Genomic DNA, 17,110 nt, shown 5'->3' with positions numbered 1-17,110 from the left:
GGTTATCGTCCGGCATCTGAAGCTGTCCTTAAATATAGCAGCCAGGCCGCCCCCGCGAGCCGCCGGTACTGACGAAGGAACAGCCGGGGGGGAGGAGCTCCGAAAAGGCGCTGTTCTCACCTACCGGGTTTCAGAAGAATCAGAACAGAATCGAATCAGAATACTTATTGATCCCGAAGGGAAACTCTGTGTTGTAGTGCACAATATATAAATAGAGTAGAAATACAAGAAATAAAGAAAATATAAGGAATTGGATACGTACGGTATTTACATAAAGGAATGTTATTATACATTATTTACATAATCACATATTCACATAATTAAGGATTTAAAACCAGGTCTAGGTCAACAGGAGGAAATCCAGATCATGTGTTGTAAAAAAGTCTTTCAAGATAAAAGTGTTAATTTGAAGGGATCTGACATTTATTAGGGCCGTGTCGTGAACGAGCATAGGTCAGCCTGGAGAGAAGAAGCGGATGACGCGAGCGGAGATTTCCCGGACACAGCGCCCCGCTGGGAGATCCGCACAGGCCGACAGCACGAAGCAGCACTCCGGTGTCCCAAAGAACCGGTCGGAGCACCGATACTGTACTCCGTGGAAACTCGCAAATCGTAGCCACTGTGTCGTGAAGTCTCCGGCTGGTGGACGGCAGGGATCGTGGGAGGGAGGAAGCCAGAGACATTTTCAGTTTAATGAGGACTCCCCTCGCTTTCCGCGTTTCTGCGGCGACTGGTGCGAGGGTAACCAGCAGGAAGACGCAATAGATACGGCGGTATAGACTCCAGGTAAAGCGGAGGAAGCCTCTTTGAGGACCCAGCAAAGCCGCAGATTGGCAGTTTTTCCAGAGATTCGCGAAATATTAAGAAGTGTCAGCGATCATAAACAGCAGCGGTGACACGCTCGTACAACAGACAGCAAATACAGGAGAAACATTAACACTCTCAGCAGAGGGAGACGGGCACAGCCAAACACGGGGCCCATCTTCCAAACCTATTGAATATGGCAACGACATCTGTTGGAATCTGTTTCTTCTTTCTGTAAATCCCGTAAAACTAAACGAGCAGTCGCGACAAGCTAATTGAACCTAACGCAGCAGCTACATTAGGAGTGGTACAGGGTCGTGGGCCGTATGTATTGGGTGGGCGTACCGTTCACCTAATACATCCGGGCGTGACCAAAGCTACGGTTCTGAGATCCTGGACGTCATCTTTGGCTTGTTGGGTTTGTTCGCCCGTTTTAGTAGGCAATTTCAAAATGTGAGATTTCAGATGGAAGAGCTGTCAAGGGATTTAAGCATTCATGTATGTCCTATGTTACCCATCTGAAATGTAGTTAGTACATAGACAGGGTATGTAAAATCGGTTTTGCATTCTTCCCCCTTTAAAAGAATATGCGGTTATGGTGATTGGGGACTGATATGATCGAGTAAAAATACACTTACAACTACATTTTTTCTCACCTTTTCAGGTTTTTAAAACAGGTGTACAATGCTGCTTGGTATCATCGCATCAGAAATGGCCATCAGACGTCTTCAATTGAAGAAGGTTCCATCTTTTAGGTGTTGAGGAGCTGTACAGGTGTTGCAAAAACAAGCTTGGTCTGAGAGGTGGATTTCATTTGCAATTTGGGATCCTGATTCAAAATAACTAACAGTGCAACTAACAGGCATCAAAGAGTCTCTGCGCCAGTGTGGGAACATTGAAAGTGGTTGGGCTGAATTATTGAAAAAAAGACCCTGTCATCAGCTGATAATGACTGATAGATAGGTGCTTTTTCATTTTCCAGGAGCAGAAAGATTAATAGAGATCAGCACACTCATCACAGAAGAGTAATTCCAGAGGACCAGCTCTTCATGAGAGGACAGGTAGATCAGGTTTTTTTCTTGAGGTTTATGTCAGATACTGTTTACGGTTTCTTGCAGAAATATGTTGTGACTAATATTGTTTCTTCTGCCTCAGATTCGAAGCGAGTTCAAGAGGTAATTGTCACCACATACTTGCGGAAACTTTTTCTCGATGGCCTGGGTACCAAGGGACTGCTGAGGTGTAGAGAGAGCAGAACCAAGTCTGAAAAAAGCATCACTACAGGACATTTGGACTGTCTCAGGAAAGATTGTAAGTGGAGAGAGTAGATGACATAGGATTAGAAATTATTATCTTTGATTAACATTTCATCTACTGCTGTGTTATTCTTTCCTGTAGGACACAAATGAGGGCTGTGCTGGAGTTGGTCTGTAAAACATATAGCAGGCGAGGATCCAATCAAACTGTATCAGGAGTGTGTATGTATGAGGACATCATATTTCTGTAATGCAAAGCTGGTGTCGTCTTTGGTGTGGTCTTCTTTTGTGCTACTCTCAATCCCCAGATCTGGTTTACAAGAAACAAATACTTATAGAAAACCATGATTGAAAACGGTTTGTAGGTTTTAGTAGATGTGGTGGAGGGCGGGGAGAATAAGTTTCGCGTAAGGACTTTAATTTAAAAAAAGCATGTAATGAACTGTCCATCTTTCTATGTCTTTCACCTTTTTACATGTATTGGTTGTGTTAAATCTAATGGCTACCATTGGCTAGGGTGTTGTTTTGGGGTGAAGTTCTATTTCAAATCTCCCTCCCCTTGAAGTTCTGAAAAGAAATTGTGGTGTTAATGATCAGGACGGTTTGATTGCCCTTGATCTGTATAGTGAGGATAATCGAATCAAACGAATCAGAATCAGCTTTATTCGCCAGGTATGAGGGACACAGACGAGGAATTTGTCTTTGGAGCATGTTACACACACCTGGCTTACACAGTACATATCAACCAGAAACAACAAATATACACACTACATACTACACATACGATATACATCTACTAGAAACAGAAACAATAGAGAGGCATAGGGCAATGAAGGATCATACCAATTATTTAAATGTGCGTAGGCAAGGTATGGGATATTAAAATAGTATTATGTTATATATCCTACATGAACAGTATGAACAGTATGCACACATATGAAACAGTTCTGAAAAATAGGAAAGGAGGAATGATGAGGTAAAAATAAAATAAATAAATATGAGGAGTGAGATGTGGGAATGACCTGGTAATACTAAACTAAGTGGACAGGTGCTGTATGACAGTTGTTACAGTGTTAGTGACAGAAACTGAACTGGACACTGGGGGTCAGAAGTCAGCGTTCATCCAGAGGATGGCTGTGGGTAGACAACTGTTCCGAACTGTTGGTTTGGCGTACAGTGCTCTGTAGCGGCTACCAGAGGGGAGTAGCGGGAAAACGGTTGTGTCACGGTTGGTGAGATGGGTCTGTAGTGATGGTTCCTGACCGTTTCCTGACTCTGAGGGTGTATAAGTCATGGACGGAGGGAAGGGTGGCAACGATGATCCTGTGCGTACCTAACTGTCCGTTGTAGTCTGATCCCGCGCTTTTGGTGGCAGCTCACAACAAGACAGTGGATGACGTGCGAGGACAGAATGGATGATTGGATGTATAAAGAAGTGGACCAGCAGTCCTTAGGCAGGTGTGAGCTTCATGAGCTGGCGCAGGAAGTACAGTCTCTGCTGGCCTTTAATGATGCGTGACTGTGTTGGGTCCAATTAGGGCCATGGGATATAGTGGTCCGAGAAAAAAACTGAAGGCTTCCACAGCAGAACAGGGCTGTTGAGTAGGTGTGGGGGGACGAGTTTGGGGCGGTCTCTTCACTGAAGTCCACTTTCATCTCCACGTTTTGAGCGTTGTTGAGCTCAGGTGGTCTGACGACCAGAGAAGCCAGTGATCCACCTCCGTCTGTAGTGACTCATCACCGTCCGGTGAGGCGATGACGGCGTGTCGTCAGCGAATTCAGGAGTTTAACATGGGTCTCTGAGGGGTTGCAGTCATGGTGTAGGGGAGAAAAGCCAGTGGGAGAGCACACACCCTGGGGGTGCGCCATGCTAATAGTCGTGGACTGGAGTGATGTCCCAGCTCACCTGCGGATCCTGTCAGTCAGGAAGTTTGTGATCAAACAGGTGAGGCTGCACAGTGAGCTGGGAGAGGTTTGGTGCTGTGCGATGGTCGGGAGATGGTGTGAACGCCGAGCTGAAGTCCCAACAGATCCTTGCCATAGCCCCTGGAGAGTCGAGGTGTTGCAAGGAGTGTAATGCAGTCCCAAGTTGATTCTCATCCCACCGACCTTTTAGCCTGTAGGCAAAATGCAGGGGTCCAGAAGGGGACGGTGGTGATGTCTTTCAGGGGGCCAACCAGGTCGTTCAAAGGATTCAGACTCAGACTTCAGGGCGACAGGCCTGTAGTCATTTAGTCCAGAAGATGGAAGGTTGTTTGGGGACGCGATGACTGTTGGAACGTTGAAGCAGGAGGGAACTTCAGATAGCTCCAGAGATCTGTTGAAGATTGAGGATGACGGGGGACAGGTGGTCTGCACAGATTTTCAGGCAGGATGGAGACACACCGGTCTGGGCCAGGAGCCCTTTATGTGTTCTGCCTCGGAAGAGCAGGGCGTCATCCGATACAGGATCGTGAGTGCAGGTGAGGGCAAAGCAATGAGAGGGTGAGGTGACGAGAGGTCGTGAGTTGGAGAGTTGGTGTGGGGGAGAGGGTGTGATGTGGCCTTCAAACCTACAATAAAGATGTTCAGTCGCGCCAGCTGTGAGACCCCTCAGCAGTGTGGGGGAGGTCTCCTGTAGTTATGTGAGAGTAGTTAAGACTGGGTTTTGAAATGGCCAGTATGAAGATTAGCATCCAGCATTACCGGAGCTTGCATTTCAAGGACCACATTGTAGGACCCGGTTTAATCTGCAAAGTGTCAGTAGCATAGCTACATTAACTTGTAAGACCTTACACTAACCATCAACAGAGTGATGTGGTTAAAATCGAATTCATAGATTGTACGATTGTCAAACCGTTTCAGATGCACACATTGGCCCGTGTGCCATGTTAACCTCTTGGTTTCTTGCAAGACTCCCTCCATAAGCACTGAGGTACCACTTTGCAAAAAAAACCTAGGGTCCTAGAAATGGGGACTAGGACTTGTTGACTTTTTCCAAAACTGCCAGCTCTGGGCTTCAGCTTACGTGAATCTTAAGTAAAGTCTAGTTGTACTAGACCAAAACATCTCACAAACTCCCTCGCGTGATTCAGGCTCATGCAGAAGAAGCCTGAGGGGTTTTGCACTTGGCCTGCTAATAGGTAAGAGTTAGCAGAGCCGGATGCTCTCCACGGGAGGTCTTCAAACATTGCCAATTGCAGTTGAGGAGGGACAATGTTACTACAACATAAAGACGTGGCATGAAGCAGCCATTGCTCAGTGGGTGTTACTGTGTCATCTCAAGTACCCCTAGCATTAATTTTATACTGACGTGGTAAAGGTCGGTGGGGCGATTTCTTCGATTAGGTGATGTGTGGTGTAACTTGTTTAATTGGCTTTGAATGCTCACAAGTCTTTAAAGAATATTAAGGAACATACAAAAAAAATGTTGTGTACCCTTCCGTTAAAAGAAAAGAAAAACCCGAATAACTTGAAACTGACAAACAGTAATAGATATAACAATGTATGAAAAGTAACTGGATAATCAGACATTGCTTTGATTTCGTGGTTTGATAAATTTGACATAGGAACCTACAGGTTTTGTCCTGCAATTAGCTACTCAGGCTGTCTTCAAATTGAAATCTGTCGCCTGCCTATTAAGGGTTAAAAACGTATTCTCTGTTGTTTGGTATCAGGATGTGTATTACACACGGAACATGGCCATCAGGAAGCTAAAGAGAAAGTTGTTTACGAGATTAGAAAGAAAATGATAAACAAGCATGTTTAAAGGTAACAGCTATAAGACACATATCCAACCGTTTGAGTTCTGTGACTGCAGTTGGCGATATTCAAGGAAGTTTAAAGTTCCAAAGAACTGGCAACCTCCCTGGGTGCGAAGGGACAATTATAACACATCAGAGGGAGGATTTAATCGGGGCCTATTTGGTTACCCTCATATCATCAGTGCTCGTTGATTTATATTGATTTTCCTCTTTTCCTTATGGTCAAATTATTCCAAAACCAAAAGATTCAAAAGCAACGTCTGAGTGTCAATTTTTATTTAATATTATTTGTCAGTTTCAAGTTAGTCAAATTGTTGGTGTTTTTCTCAATCTTTGCAAAGTTCTGCACCAGCAAAATTAGTTACTACCTACACAAACTAGATATATAAGATGAGGAGGTAGCAGATAATATTAGACGCATTCTCCACATTGTGGATTGCTGTAGGGAGACAGTATAAGACGCCATGTCACTCTTTTGCTCTTCAAGCATGACCGCCTTGACTTGAGTGGTCATTTTTATGGTCGGTCTTAGAGGTGATGGGCGTTGGTAACACTTGTTCATTGGTAGATTAAAGTTATGATTCTACCCCTCAGTTCGAGTTTTGTGTCCAGTTTACAGATCTCACGTCAAGGCGCCCCTTGAGTCCTGCACTATGTGTCCTATCCTCAGAGCTCTGCTTCAGCCATTACGCCTATGAGTTATGGGTCACAAATATGTATTTGTAATACAAGCATCACCTCTGTTATTGCGGGGATGACGTCATGTCTTTTAGAAACCCATATCCATATCTTTCCTTCCCTTTATCCCTATGGAGGAGTATTAGGCTTGAAATTTAACGGGCAAAGTCTGATTATTCAGTTTGGAATGATTATGGCACCAATGCAATCAGTCCTGGTTGACATCCCATTGTTAAAGAGTTTAGTATTTAGGTATTGAGGTGTCCTTTGCGTAAACCAGATTATAAAACAAACATTCTGTTGCTCTGAACAAACATTTTGCAAAGATATGGAAAATTGGTTGGTTTCCCCATGTCGATTCAAGCTTGTAGTTCTGTGGTAAAATAAGTGTTTATCCCAAGATTAATGTTGTGAGCCCATGCCTTACCTGCTATCCCGTTCTTCTTGTTGTTAGCACAAATTACAACCCAGCTGGTGTCTAAATTCATCTGGACAAGGCTTAACCCTGTAGTGTCTCACTTTTGTTACTTCTCGTATCCCTCGGGTCACAATGACCGGTGACTGTATTTGGGGGTGTCAAACAATTCTGAGTAAAAATTACTTCACAAACTAAACAATATTGTTTATCTCAATTTAAAACAATTGCGTACACTATATGTTGAAGAATGCAACTCAGTTTACTGAAACAATAAAAATGAAAGTGTGGTGTCGGTTTTTGTCATAAGGTTAATTCATGTGTAAAAATCTACTGTGGAAAAAACAAGGGTTCATATCTAGGAATAATTTCTGAAGGACTCAGTAATAACATGTTTATTACAGAGGAATAAGTCAAGGCGTTGATTTTCAGGAGAAAAAAATGAAACTTGGACCATTTTCTCTTGTAAAACTTTTAAATGGGTAAATTTTGCACCCAATTACATACAGGGTTTAAGAAGCTACACTACGAGGAGGGAAAGAGGATGGCGGTTCTTTTAGTCACCAACATATTTTTGGGTCCTGTGTGTTAAGGTCCCTCTTTTCTGGCTCAAACCAAGATTGCCTGTTTGCTCGGCGCCCTTAGAAAGTTGCTCTATGACAGAACGTTGGTCACGCCATGCGTTATTTTGCCAATATTTCTTATAAATAGTGCCGCACTACGCTTGGCCTGCATATCTCTCATCTCATCAAAAAACTTGCTGATTGCTGGAAAAAATATGTGCCATTATCGTCACTGGCACACATTTCTTTTTATCACAATTTAGCCCTCTTGAGCATGATGAAAAGCTATAACAGCCCACAATGGGAAACAGAGGGGGTGTCATTACTAAAAGAACATCTTAGCGAGACTGGCTGTTACTTTTCCAACCTACAAAACACATTCACTCTATCAAGGGCGGCTGTGGCTCGTGAGAGAGGTTCGTGTGCACATTGGAAGTTGGTGTTTGCCAGGCCCTTCCAGTCAAGGTCCTTGGCAGAAACATTGGGCAGGGTTGCTAGAATCTTGAGGCCATGCTGTAGACTGTGCTGTGCGTCTTGACTTCTTTGGCGTATGGTTTGGTCCTATGTCTGTTCGTTGTTGTGTGGTCTGCTTGTGTGTGCGTTTGTGTTGTCTGTTAACGCCGCTCTTGCTGTTGTGTAAACTTAAATGTGTATAAAAAACCAAATGCTACAACCGCCACGTCAAAATTAGCCACACAGAGAAGAAAGAAACCGTGTTCTGCTATAGCCCAGCAGCAATGTTCTTAAGTGCCATTGTCTATTTTGTGCAAAAATCGCAAAACTTTTGAAAACCTACAGTGGCGTTGGAGAAAGTTGTTGTAACACCTGTGTCAAGTTGATTTTAAAAAGTAGGAATTTAAAAAACCTTTGGGAAATTTCTTAAATGGTTACTTCAAAAACTTAGGGAAAAATCCAACTTTTTAGGGACACCAAATTTCTTTGTGAATACAATAAATGTTCTCCTTAAAATACGGGGGCATCAGGATATACACCCAATTTAAATTCGCCATGAGGAGGAACATGTTATGATTAAGGCAGTTATTTTCATGGATCCAGGATACTAGGCGAGCGATCTTGCATCTGATAAAAATTCCTGGCCCTTGGAATTAAAATAGCCCCCACATTCATCATATACCCTTAAGCTATGCAAATCAACCAGCTATAGCTCCCCACGGAAATAACACTATTTCAATCTTTAGGTTATGTGGGGAGAGGGTATGTGACGATAGGGCAGAGTTACTCAACCTGCCTGCCATCCCAATCACAACGTATTTCAACCCTGGCTCTCCATCGTATCCTGATTCTCGGTGTTGGCCTCTGCTTTTATGTTGAATTAACCTCTTTGTTTTTTCCCCGAGTCATCACCTCCACGCCTGTTTCCGTCTCCAGTCCAGCTGGCTCTCCTTTCGGTCCCCAGCCACGGCACCATGCTGTCACCTCCCTGGGAGCTGGGAGTCTCCCACGCCAGCTCCAGTGTCTTCCACCTAGGGTCCTGCGACATGGTTATCCCATGTTCCCTGAGTATCCTTCTCCCCGAGACTCACCAAGCTTTCCACGTTATCTGCGTCCTGTCCTTTGTATGCTTCCCACTTCCCTCTACTCAAATAATATCCTTTTTTGTGAAGCCTTGATTTGAGTCTTCTGTTCTTGCGTAACATATCAATATGTAACAAGGTTTGCTCAATACACAATACAGCAAGAGTTAGGTCTAGAACCATATTGACCCTATGATTTACAAAGAACAACAATTCAAGAGTAATTCCGACAAGGGCAAGATATAAGTGAACAGTGGCCAGGGGAAAAAATCTACTTCTTGAGGAAGAGCAACTTGGGACAGACCCAGGGCTCTTGGCTGACGGGGCCAGCTGGGGTTGTAATGTGTATATAGTAGCAATAACAGGTTACCATAAAAGATAAGAACAGTGACTATAATGAGTAGTAGTAATACTAGTTGTAGTAGTTGCATGGACAAGAGCAGGGACTGCAGGTGGTGTTTACAAGGACAGCGGGCGCAGCGCATAGCAGAATGTAACAGGCATCGCAGGAACGTGTTAGCAACACACGGCAACAGTGCCACTGATTTTGGTGTGACCCCTAATCTAGGGAAACATGCGGGCGAAAAACAACAGGAGGACTCCGGGGAATAAACTCCCCCAGAGCTAGGTTAGTAACAAGCATTCTGGGGACATGGATAGACAAAAATGGAAAGAGAGAGGAGGAGGAGCGCAGTGTGCAAGGGAAAGGCCCCCGGCAGTCTAAAACTAAAGCATGATAAGAGAGACAGGTGTAAGGAGAGGAGCCTGGTTCCGGTAGAACCTCCCCTGTGGAGTCGGGCCTGTTACTGCCCTGCCTCCCTCTAGTTGATTAGATTTTGTAATGGAAAGAACTGAAGCCTATGCGAGAGGCAGGTGTGCCGGCAGTGAACACTGTGACTCCTCACTCCCGTAACTTTAGCTTGTGGAAAGATATTTACATAAAAATCTCATTATTCATATTTTACATACTTCACACTTATGACAACAACAAACAAGAATTGCCCCAAAAAAAAACCAAACAAATAAAAAAAGTAAAACAAATGAATGAGACACAAAACTACAAAAAACAAATCAAAGAACATTAGTAACTGCCAGAAACTCTTTGGTCGTATCCCTAACATTAAAATAAACTTATGATAAATCAAATTCTCTGTGGCAACTGCCGCTATCTTCAACAAAGTTAGAGGTTATATCTACTTTTATTATAAACTATGAAAACTAACAGGTAACTTGAGAAAGTTCATTCCACCAATGGATATGCTGGGTGTTGGGAAACCTTCACATTAAAGCTATGCAAATCCTAGACTGCACATCAAAGAAGATCATGTCATACTTAATTTATCTCACCTGTCGAGACATATAATGTCCACAAAGACATAAATGAGGTGAAGGGGAACGATAGCAGATGGTAACAAATTCAAAAAATAATAAGTTGTTCACAATAAAAAAAAAAAAAACTTCAAACAAATGTGAAATGTAATAACCCTTATCCATCCACAATTGTAATAGTGCATACCATATATCTATATCCAAACGAGGAAACTCCTGGATTTCTCCAAATTGGGGAAAAAGGAGAGAACTTAGGCATATCGTTTGACAACACAGCGACAGGTAGGCCTACCAAATACGTTATACTGAAAGAGTGTTGCTATGTTAAAGACCACGCAGAAATAAGACATATGGTCTGAGATGCCATCAAACGCGGATGCTCCGGTATAATCAGCCTCACTGACCAATAGCATTCCATTTCAGCGTAAGTTTTCTAAGTGAAACTCGAAAAAACTGAAGTCTTGCTATTGGACCCACACCTCGTGACGCATATCAAAGATTAGTTCTCTGGATGGCATCACCTGGCCTCCAGACACACTGTGAGGAATCTTGGAGTTATCTTTGATCAGGGACATGTCGTTTAATTCTCACTAAAGCAAATTTCAAGGGATCGCCTTTTTCACCTCACGTAATATTGCAAAAATCAGGAAAATCCTGTCAAAAAAAGGGCGAGAAGATGTCCAATGATTGGTACTGTACATTCTCTCTTATCAGGCTGCTCGAAAAAGTCAGAAAGACTCGTAAGGCATCCAGAAATGCTTGCAGCCGTGTTCTGACGGGAACCAGGAAAGAGGATACATCTCTCTGTTTTAGCTTCTCTGCTTATGGGCTTGCTGCAAAATTAGAATAGAAGTGAAATACCTTCTTCTAACCCCAAAGTCTTCATGTGTCCGGCACCATCTTATCTCAAAGAGTCATTAGTACCTTAAAACCGTCAGGCACTGACGTCCACAGAATGCAGGTTATTGTGATTCCTAGTGTCTAACATAGAATGGGATGCCACGAGCGTCCAGCTATTCAGGCTCCTCTCCTGTGAACGGTTCCATTTGTGGTCAGGGGGCAGCATCCGTCTCCAATTTAAGAGTAGGCTTCAGGACTTTCATCGTTGATAAGCTATGGTTAGGCTGGTCAGGAAATCGTTAACCATCCCTTAGTTACGCCGCATAGGCCTAGACCTGCTGGAGGGACGAGGTGATGCATGAGCACCTCTGAAAATGGAATGAATATGTTAGGAGTGAGGAGTCGCAGCATTCCGCCTAACCAGGCCCACCTCTTCTCGTCCAATAGTTGTCATGGCTTATATATCATGAGTCAAAATATACTAAAACGTTCCCAGAAAATGCTTGTACGACCTAGCTCTGGGTGAGTAATCCATGGAGCCTTTTGTTCTTTTCGCCCGTCTCCAGATGTTCTAGGTCAGGAGGCCTCCAAAGTTAATGGTTGAAGCGTCGCCAGGGAATGCTACACATTCTGCGATTGCCCATGTTACATCCTCCCACGATTGACGGTGCCCAGATCTACGTCCTGCTGTGCCTGTAAGGCGCACGGTGCCGGCTAGCATTGAACTACACAAAGAACACTACAAACTACTGACTTTGGGCGAACGTATTGCCACCTATGTTAACCCCAACCGGTTGTCAGAACACCCCTACAAGAGCCTGGGTCTGTCCGAGGTTTCTGCCCCTAAAAAGGAAGTTTTTCCTCACACTGTCTTTTTTTAGCTGTTGCTTGCTCTGGAGGGAAAACTACAGAGAACTGTTGGGTCCTTGATTAACATTCTGGGAGCATGGTCCAGACCTACTCATCTGAAAGTGTTTTGAGATATAAATTTTGTATGAATTGTGACTATAAATAAAATTGGAATTGAAATTAAAGTGCGAGAATAGAACAAACAAGAGTGTAATTTTCAGATGAAAACAATACATGTTAGACATTACCATTATATACCTATAAATGTACTGAGGGTTGGCACCAGATACCTTCGTCCATCATATTTGTAACAGAAAGATTTCCTCTCATGAATAAACTGATATTAGCAAATTGGGATCGTGTGTGGGGGTGAAAATTATGCTTGTAATATACTTCAAGTTTCCAATGGAGTGATTTGTTGAGGAAAAGCAGAAAACTTGACTGTAGTTTAGAATATCAAAGTCCCATTTTATTTACAAAATCTAACCGCCAAATTCCTGATGATTATGGGATGTAAAAATCAAACCCAAAAAACTATCACCTTCCTTCCTTTCCTTCATTTTTACCATTTTAATTTGGTGGTACCATCATTGATCAAAGGCAATTGCATTAACCCTTTCTCAACAGATTTACAATAGCATTTCTGCCAACCCTTATATATGAGCTTATTTTTATATTAAATTAGTATTAAAGTGTATCTGATGAATTGTCTTGATGACTTCTAGCGACTATCCATGACTATACTTAGTATATAAGTCTAGGGACAAACTCTCCCTCTTTCGTAAGCAAAAATAGTCCAAAGATGGATATGCAATCCCCTTGACGCAACGCGAGGACCCCAGCGGAAGAACTATTTAGGTCAGGTTCTACTTTTCTGATATGATGCGTTTCTATAATTACATGTTTCCTGAATATTTCTTCATACGCTGTATCTCCTCAATATGGTCAGTCATTGGGGATATTATAATATACAAAGCTTCTGGAATAGAGAGACTCTTTAGATTGCTTGGAATGTCTAGAGACATAGGATATGACCAATGACTTCCATAAACATTAGGGTTTGGATGGTTGTTGATACAGGTTATGCTAATAATTCAGCACAATATCGATAATAGGTGAGTGGGCAACCTGAAAATACCTTGTTTACTCAAAACCCAGTGTAATTTACAATGGCAGACGAAACCAACACTATACTACGTATTCCATAAGAATTTCAATTAACCTTATAACTTTTCCTAAATCAAAAATCCAGGTCTTGAAAATGAATGGATTGGGACTTCTTAAAGGACGATATCCTTGGTAAAATTCATTTAGCTGACTATAATCAAATGTTTCATTAATAGGTTGTACCACAGTCATTAGCTTAATAACCTTTTTTTAAACACGCTTGATCAGAGGTCTTAGCCAAACTAGGATATCTAATCTTCCTTCGTTCTGGTCTGATCTTAAGAAGGTTATTCGCTAACCTGGGCCCGTATTCATCAAAGCCTCTGAAATTAGTTTATGAGAACGAAGAATTGAGTTAGAGTGGCTTAAGCATTATTTGCCAAGCGGCACTTATTAACTTTTATCAAGATCTTAGTACGAACTAAGCAAGTGTGTCAGTGTCAGTTTAGAGTGATTCACGACCCTTGTGCTGTGCCCACAAAGGGATTTGGATACGTATGGCATGGCCCAAAGCACTGATTAGATGTTCTTATTTAAGAAATTTTCAGATAACTTACCTTGCAATTAGACGAAATCTAATCTAAGAGGAGGTTACATCATCAGTGCCTCACAAGACCATACTGGCATAATTCTAACCACTCAAGACTCTCCGGTGTCTAAATAATTGTGGAGATGTAAGAGTGATTGATATAGACTGTTTCAAAAAATATGAAGATTGCGTTAAGTTAAGTTTGATAAAGTTAGGCGGGACATTCATTAAATGCTCTCAGCAGGTTAAAGACTAAAATGGACACTTTAGAAGCTTAAACGGCCCAGGTGTCTGGCTTTCTAATAAATTACGTTTATTGAGGATTAGAAAGCCTGGGCTGGAGGCTTTATGTGGAGTTTTTTTGCTTATTGGGACCTACAAGTGGCTTTGTGTAAAAAAAAAGAGAAGGGAAGACTTTATTTATCAACATATGTATTGTTTTCATTAGTATAGTCTATGGAAAAATTACATCTTCACCTGCAGAAATACGAGGACAGCTGAAACACGTGTTGTCCTGCAGAGAGGCTGTTTTCTCGAGGCACAGGTTATCTTATACATCCATGGGTACCGGTCTGCTGGGTGCAATCGAAAGCCCGCCCCCACATCCAAAAGCGGACGCTGCCTAATGAAAAAGAACTCGCGAAGCGCCCCGTAACACAGTGGCTCTTATTATTCATCCATGACTGTGTTTCTGCCGGCAGAGGGGGGGCTCTCCACTCCAACGGGCTAAAACCCAGTAAACACCTGACACCACAAATTCACGAGCTCCTAGGGCTTTCTTTTTTACAACAACAACAGTACAGCACCATTAGTTATCCCTTTCTTCGAACACAAAGAGTGCTAACAAGGTAAATGACGCCACCGGGAGGAATCGGTTCATCGATCTGTTTTTTTTGTTTCTTTCTGCAGAACACATGTCATAAATTAGCCTAGCAAACTTTTGTTACAGCAAGTGTCATGTTAAGTTGAGGGCAGTATATCGCATCACCTACCACGATTGGTGACTAGGTGACGGTTGTACATAAAGTCTCGGACTAGTCAACGTAAACGCGATCCGCTTCTTAAAATATCAGTTAACGTTGCGTTACGTTAGAACTTTTTACGCTGTGACAAATATTGGCGCCCAAAATGGCTAAGTTACAACGTAACGTTAACGTTAGTGTTCATAGCCAGGACCTATCGCCGCGCGCTGGTAGGTAAGTTAGTAGTGAAAGGTAATGTGGGAACGTTCTTATTAAGCAGTGTTTGGTTTAACATTTAGCGCATAAAAAAAAGCTACTCTGGCCTTTGCACTGCCTTGCTGTTTGAACGTTGGTGAATGTTGCGTTAAACTAACATTTACTGCTTTTTATTGAATTAATTCATGCCCTCTGGTAAGTCTGAGAAACTGAAGCGTGTATGTAGTCTCAGATCATGGGCCTACGTTTAAAATCGGCATTACCTAAACGGCTTATTCACGAAAGGCCATAAGTCAATTGCTGATGCCCATGCTTAAATTGTTTAGTTAATCGTTACCGCAACGAGGAAAGTGTAGCTTAGGGTACATCACAATATGAGGCAGAAGAAGAGCATAGGAGTCACGTTAGGCTAAGATTCCAGCAGCAGACCGTATTGTTGAAACCAGATCAGTGTACGGGATATGCAGTGCAGATGTGTACATTTTCAGTTGTGATTAATGCAACGGTACGGTTAAAGTTAATGCGTAAAGACGCAACAAACCATAGGGCGCAAGGGGATGTTCTCATCTGCTTATGAATTATGTGTTACTTTGATTCGGATCTCAAAAACAGAAATAGGAATATTTTGAGGAAACGTGTCTATGACTTGGGCTCCAAGGGTTAATAAAGATTAAAAAAAACAAAACAAAAACTCTCTATCAGCTCTGTTAACATTTATGTTTAACGGCATTTGTTGTTGGACACAGAAGCCCTGCTGATTTCCTAAGTAGTATATCTCAGTCTGGATGTATTGAAAACACGTTTTGCTACCATGCTGCAGGAAATGCTCTGTAAATTGTAGGCATGGAGTCGTGTGTAATGATGTTGTAAACTAAAGGGACATTGGGTCCAAGCTTAGCTTACAAAGATGTCAGACTAAACATCCTCCTAAGTAATGTATGAAAGGATTTAATAATACTGGAACCAGTAATAGTTTAAAACTATGTTTTCAGTTCTAACCACTACTCCTGAAACACATGACTACTTTCAAATTCGGCAATCCCATGCAGTCCTTTGGGTTACAGGCTCAGAAAAGGTTGATAAAACCAGACGTGTCAATTGCTGGACCATGTCTAATACACAAGGTGAAATGGTTGCTTATATGACGTTGAGATTTTTTTTTAATTACGTGTTTTACTGCAGAACAGTAAGATGTCCAAACGACAGGCACACAACATTAACCAGTCGTTGGTGGATCTAAACTGTCGTTCTGCTGATCCCGCCCAGTGCAAACTCTACCTCCTGACACCCCATTGAATACCAGGACAGGAAGGTGGTGGGGTTGCCCCCTTCTGCAGGAGGCCTGTTCACACGTCCGACTAGTCAGCTCCAAGTGCAAAGTGAGCCAGAACCAGTTTGTTATTCAAACAACCTAAAGGGATCCTTCTGTGTTGTTGGGTAGCCAGTGCGCAACACAACAGGAGAAACCCTTTCGTTGAGCGCTCCTTCTCTGAGCTGGGGATAGGCAGTCGGTCTGGACAGAAGGTGTGTGTGGTGGGAAACAGGCCAAGTCAAACCCAAGCCGCATAAGAAGAGTGTTGCCGGCCCTTGGGAACGAGAACGGAACCTGTAAATACGGCATTAACGTGCGCAGTTGCCAACGGCATTGCTTGAGCTGCCGCAGCCTGAGCCGCGCCACCCCAAGGACAAGACTGGCGTGCTGCACCTCCATCCGCTCGGTTTCTTGTCGTAGGCCCCGCGTGCAACTTTATCCACAAGCAGAGGAGCCAGCCGTGGGCCCCCTACCCTGTCCGCCTTTAACAAATGGAGCCTGCCCCTCGGCGGCACACAGCGTTAGCTTTCGCCGGCCTTCCCCAGTTCCAGCCGCTGGCAGACAGCCCCGCCTCCATACACCGCCACCCATGGTTTCCACAGAGGATGACAGAATGAGAGAAACCCCTTGCTTACTCGACCCCCAAGCGCGCCAGCCTGTTGGGCCAAGGATGGGGCCAACCACCTGTGTCCAAGGCCTCAGGGCCAACCCACCGTCCCCAAACCTTCTGCTTTTTCCACGCCCCTGCAGGGGCTCCCCCGCCATCCGGCTCTCTGTCTGACCAGGAGGTCTATCAGAGCAGCCTGACAGTCGAGCGGTGAGTCCCCTCTCCGGAGCATCCGTCGCCTCCATTTTCGCAGGCTCTCTGTCTCTTGACTGATTAAGGTGTCTTCTTCCTGGGTTGAGATGGGG

General features: G+C 43.3%; 1 protein-coding gene and 1 long non-coding RNA gene across 2 annotated transcripts in view; one reads left to right on the top strand and one right to left on the bottom strand.

Moving 5' to 3' along the window:
• mdn1 (midasin AAA ATPase 1) overlaps window positions 1-17,110 on the bottom strand; it is a 1,030,807-nt gene that overhangs the window by 257,507 nt on the left and 756,190 nt on the right. The gene's annotated exons all lie outside the window — the stretch shown is intronic.
• Window positions 7,980-17,110, top strand: part of LOC116705898 (uncharacterized) — a 27,177-nt gene continuing 18,046 nt past the window's right edge. Inside the window, exons 1-2 of the long non-coding RNA XR_004336077.1 lie at window positions 7,980-7,990; window positions 8,269-8,274. This is a non-coding gene — a long non-coding RNA (uncharacterized LOC116705898). The remainder of the gene's footprint in view (window positions 7,991-8,268; window positions 8,275-17,110) is intronic.

This window comes from Etheostoma spectabile, chromosome 18 (genome assembly GCF_008692095.1).
Source record: "Etheostoma spectabile isolate EspeVRDwgs_2016 chromosome 18, UIUC_Espe_1.0, whole genome shotgun sequence".
NCBI lineage: Eukaryota > Metazoa > Chordata > Actinopteri > Perciformes > Percidae > Etheostoma > Etheostoma spectabile.
This window is presented reverse-complemented; position numbering and strand designations above follow the sequence as displayed.